Source organism: Erigeron canadensis, chromosome 5 (genome assembly GCF_010389155.1).
Source record: "Erigeron canadensis isolate Cc75 chromosome 5, C_canadensis_v1, whole genome shotgun sequence".
NCBI classification, from domain to species: Eukaryota; Viridiplantae; Streptophyta; class Magnoliopsida; order Asterales; family Asteraceae; genus Erigeron; species Erigeron canadensis.
In genome coordinates, this window is record NC_057765.1 from 3,604,069 (window position 1) to 3,610,068 (window position 6,000).

Genomic DNA, 6,000 nt, shown 5'->3' on the forward strand with positions numbered 1-6,000 from the left:
TGCAATATATAATATGACTCCTTTTTTGTATCAAACTACAGATCAAATAGAAAGATGCAGTTAATATCTTATCATACCTTTCCTTCCTGCAATATATAATAAGACTCCTTATCTCTCCAAACTCTGCTACGTTTCGCAGGGTTTTTAGGTGACTCTTTATAGACAATTGTTCTTGCCATTTCTTGAAGCATTCTATGCATCATCAGTTTTTTGTTTGGTGAAACAGAAAGAAGGCAGCTTTTACATAGAGTTTCTATTCCAAACAAAGCCGAGTAATCAGGCTCTAAAATCTTTACTACATAATCTATGTCTTTCCCAACAAAGAAACAAGCAATATGCAAGAACAATTCTCTGTCAGAGTCAAGTGGCAATGACTCATAGCTTCCTATGAGTACATTATTAATTCCAGCATGAAGCTCTTTTTCTAACGAATTCAATCTACTTTCCCAAAGTTGCTTGTTATTCTGAGATAGGGAGGAGCCCAATACTTCAAGAGCAAGTGGATTTCCTTCACAATACCATAGTGCCTTCTCTACAAGATGATCATAACCTTCGGTTGGAGCTTTCGACCCAAAAGCATGAAGACTTAACAGCTCTAATGATTCATTCATTTCAAGAGATTTCATTTCAAGTTCCTGACACCTCCAAGAAGTAGACTGATCAAACCATTTATGTGGATTACTTTCCCTTGTTGTTATTATAATCTTACATTGTGTTTCAATTCCAGCTCCAAGTAAGAGAAACAAGTGGCTCGGTTCAACAATGTTATCAAGAACAATGAGCGCCCTTTCTGTTTGTAGGGCATTTTCAATCTTACATGTACCTTGCCAGACACTAGGGATTTTTCTCTTCTTGCCCTGTAAGATGTCTCTAAGAAGCTTTTGTTGTAGCTCATGCAATTGTTCTGTTGATTTACTACCAATGTCTTCCAAGATGCTTATGCTTCCAAAATTTTCCCAATTAGAGTAGACAATGTGCCTAGCCAAAGTAGTCTTACCATTTCCTCCCATGCCCCAAACTGCTAGTATTTGGGCACTGGATTTTTCTAACCAATAATCGATCTCCTTACGCCAAGTATCCATCCCTACCAGATTAGCTTTATGATAAACTTTTTTGAGATCAAGCCTTTTTACAATGATGCCAACAACTTTTTCCAAAAACTTTGTTTCAGGCCTGCATCAAAACACAGCAAGCTCAGAGCTTTGAAAATACAAGAGTGCGCTCCCTTAAGTCAATATAGAATATGTGAATATAGCTTATCACAAGACAAGAATTTCATAACAAGTTTAGAGAGGGATTGGAGGAGTTTCGGTAACTATTAGTCATTTTTAAACGCTTATGTTTTAAAGAAACAATTTGGTTTTATTCTTAACTTAAATCTAACATTTTTTAGAGATTCCGTAGATAGAACAGTCCATTTTTCAGTATACTGAACTTAAATTAGACTTAATAGATTATACAGATTTTTTAGATAAGACAGTCTAAAACTCTAAATTTTATAAATTGATTTGCTGGTATAGTGCTAGGTCAAATAATTATTGCTCAACTAGATTTTAGACCAAGTATATTTTATAATTAAGTTATATATATATACTAATTCTAATACTCGTACGATGTACGGATTGACTATGTATATATATATATACTAATTCTAATACTCATACGATGTACGGATTGACTATGTATATTCTTTTTCTTTCCTTTCATGATTTTGCGACACTACCTTTATTTCTTATATAAATGTGATTGTTTATGTGACCTCAGAAGTCAGAAGAAGGAACGTTTTACACTTTTTAAAGCAATCTATCGGAAAGTTATAAAAATTGCTTTTATTTATTGTCGAAACACCAAAAAGCATATCAAAATTTCCAAAACACAACTCAATTTTTTACCAAACACATACCAATTCACTCAATACTTTCTTACCAATAAAGACCAAAAACACCGCCTAACTTTCTCAAACCAACATCATTTCCATTAATACAAATCCAATATCATTGTGTACAACTAACTATGCATGATGAATGTGTTCCTCACGTTCATTGTGAGTGGGAGAATGAGTTTAGGGTTGAAGGAAGGGAAACTTATACGTGGAAGGATTTAGAGTTTGAAGATGTTTTTGATGATGTTTTGATTGTAGTGTTTGAAAAGAGTTCAAGGATGATTTGTGATAAATAATGATTTTTAGGAACAAACGCCACGTTGATTTTAAGCTTCAAAGAAAATAGATCAAGTTTGATGATCAAGTATGTTTTATAATGTGCTTGATCTGGATTAGAGGATGTTTAACTTTTAAGATGATTATTGGTTTGAGGTGTGCATATATGAAACATGAATTGCTTAAATGATAGAAGTTTCTAAGATAGCTATTACTTTGAGGGGGAGCTTGATAAATGAAGAATCAAGATCAAGATCAAGCTTCCACACTCCAAAATCTAACAAATTAAGATAATTCTTTTAACAACATTGTGTTGAAATCTACATTTTATATCAATAGGTCAAAGCTCGAATTAGAAAAAAAAAATCAAAGATGCATTGAAGAATTAGTGTTGCAGATGAAGAACAAGATTAATGATTAGTATGCAAAGTACATTTTTAGAGAATTCATAACTAAAGCAAAAATTGATCGAAGACCTTGAATACAACAAGAAAGATTCAATGTCCTCTCAACAATTAAAGATATTCTAAACTTATGGGCTTATCATGAAGACATAGAGATTGAAGACGGTGCCCGGTTTACAAATCAACGCCAATGGGGGAATGTTAGAACTAAACACTAGTGTTTTTTAATTGTAAATTTAGTTCCATTTGTATTATTTTGCAATTACATGAGGTTTAGATGTAATTAGTAATTCATACTAAGTCTTTATAATAATCATACAAATTCACACGCATTCTATCATCTCCAATTTTATAACTATCATTTCACCAAGAACATCTAAACACACACTAAGCCAAATTCTATCAATTACACACGATTTCTCAATATTATAGGTATTATAGATAAATATAGATGTTTTAATTTAATTTAGTTACATTAGACTTGTTTAGTAGTTTACAATTGCAAAAAGTTAGATAGTTACAAAGATGTTATGTTGAAAGGTAATTAAAAAGTGGTTTTATTTAATCATACATCATGTATAGAAAATTAAACTTAATCTTAAATGAACAAAGTAAACGCTTCATAGGTATAGATATAGATTTATTGGTAACAAATTTAAATTAGTAGTTTAGAGTAGAGTTGTTGATGTACATGTTTGGTTCGGTTTTGTCCAAATTCTAAACCATACCGGTACGTTGTATGTTGTCAGACCGAACTAGACCAAACCAAACCAAACCATTTATATGTTGTCAGACCGAACTAGAGCAAACCAAGCCATTAAAGCTGGTCTTGTTTGACCAATCTGACAGTTTTAACTTTTTTTTACACTATCTTTTATCTCTATATAAATTTTTGTATATTTGTCTTTGCTTTAGCCAAGAAGAGGCACAAAAATACTCAAAACTAGAACATTATATCCCTTGCATTGTATAAGGGTTGATTTTTAAACCATACACCATAGCATCTTTTTATTGTGATTTTTAGATCTTCTTAAGATATTAAATTTAATTGTAGCACATAATATTTTTTGTTTCTTGTTTCAGTGTTGTAATTGGGCTAAATCTTATATACATAAATGTTTTGTAGGTAGTATAGATTAATAGCTTTGCTTTATTAATAACCCCCAAATTTATGGCTAATTTGTATTTAGCTTACTCAGGAACAAAAGAGCTTTATCATCGCACAAATAAGCTAAGCCAGACACTTCAAGCCTTCGGGTAATCTAGCACACCATAATTTCATTGCTAGGCCGGTGTAGTAATTTGCAATAAAGGTCATGGGTTCAACTCTAGAGACATTGCACTTTGTCCATGGGGTTTGGCCTAACATCGTAGGATGGGTGAACATTGTTTGGATCTGGTCTTGTTGGCATATGATTATATTATTATAAGTCGCATGTCCGGGAATATTTTAAGCCTACGGGGTCACACGAAATGACACGGTAACTTGATAATAACAATTGATATATTAAAGTAATATATTAATTAGTTTGATCACGAAATAATTAATTAAACATAGTTAAAGGATTAATTATACTTAATTAATTAAAAAGGAGGATTAAAATGTGAAAATTGGAAAGTGGGCTTGGACCTTGGTCCATGTATGGGGGACGGTTTCATCAAGGCTTTCCATAGCCTTGATGTTGCTTAGTTTCCAAGTTATGTTTAACCTAAAATTACCCTATAAATACAAGGGCTAATTCCTAGGTTTTTCATTCATTCATTCACAAACAATTCTCCTCTCTCTCCCTCTTCTTTGGTTCGGCCGAACTCCCCACCTCAAAGGGGTTTTCGGTTTTTCAACTTTAGTTTAGGGTTTTAAACAAAGGCTTGTTTAGGTTCGTGATTGGGGTACTAGCATACATTATTCGAGGTGTCTAGTGTGCGATCGTGGAGGGATTTTGCTTTAAACCCTAAGCATTAATAATAATCTTATTATTATTATTTCAATTGGATCTTTGCATATAAGGTACACGTTTCGATTCTCTCTTTGTTAATTAATGTGATTGCATATATGTTTCGATTTCTTCCGTTGCGCTTATTCGTGATCTTGTATGTTTATATGTTCATATATTCTAACAGGTCTTAGAGAATAATCCATTGGTGTCCAAAAGCTTACAGGGTCAAGAAATTTTTCGCCAATTTAAATCTGGTCTTAGAAAATAATCCGTTATATTATGATACAACGAATTTCTTCGCCAATTTCATTACAGAAATTAGTTGTATGCCTTTCGGTAAGCTACGCTGCTAGGCTAAAGACTAAACACTGCTTCAAAAGTAATTTCCGTGTAATATAATTAAGAGAAAATTGGAAACATACCCATTTAGAACTTCGCCAGCCATATTGCCAACCTTGGTAAGGGCTGCCTTCCACCTTCCAACGTTATCTTCAGTCCACTTTGTTTTTGTTTTTGTTTTTAATGGCAAAAACCAACCTTCTGTCCACTTTGTATTGCGTTCCACTTTAATTTCAAAACTTCCCTCTTGCTTCCTAACATGTGCGGGGTCAACATGATAAAAGATCGGTAAAACAAAATGTCTTCGCTTAGTCGCTTGCTCAAGGATCAAACATAGCTCGTCAAGACACCATCTAGAAGTTGCATACTTGTCAGATAGTACAACAATTGATGCTCTTGATTCTCTAATTCCTTTCTGGATTTCAGGCTTCAGATCTTCACCTCTGTTTATGTCATCGTTATCCCTGAAAGGGACAAGTCCTGCATCTTCTAACGCCTTATAGAGATGATCCGTAAAAGCATGACGAGTTTCACCTCGAAAACTTAGAAACACGTCGTATCTGCAAACATTATTAGAAACTGGAGATGTATTGGAAGAAGTGGAAGCCATTGAAGTGTCTAGTTTTTGCTTGGATGGAAGATTAAAGACTACCAAAAGTCTTCGGTCTGATGCACAATTAGAGAGGTGGGCTCGTCAACTAAATTATAATGCAACTTGGCTTACCACACGACAAGCAACATTCTTTTTTATCATTACATGATTGGTTCGTTAGTTTATTTTGTCGTATATTATTTTAATACAATATTTAATTGAGAGTTTATATTTTAATGTGATTCCAGAACCGGAAGTCATAAAGAAAAGTAAAACTAAGAATCAATGTTTTGAAAACCGGACCGGATACTGAATCGGTCTTACAATATTTTACTGGTTAGACCGGTCGGACCAGTTGAACCGGGTTTTTGATTACATATACATTTTTCAAAGTAATTAAAAAGTACCTTAATTTAAACATAATATGAGTTCAATAATATTATTATTGACATCAATTATCCAAAATAAAACCAAATTCTTAGCAAAAAAACCATAATCTATATATTTTGACACTGATAAACACATTAGCATAATATAAAGTACAATTATCATTTTTTGCTTTAAATTATC

At 32.9% G+C, this 6,000-nt stretch overlaps 1 pseudogene; it reads right to left on the bottom strand.

The window, feature by feature from the left end:
- LOC122598900 overlaps positions 1–5,479 on the bottom strand; it is a 47,301-nt pseudogene extending 41,822 nt beyond the window's left edge.
- Positions 5,480–6,000: the final 521 nt, after the last annotated feature.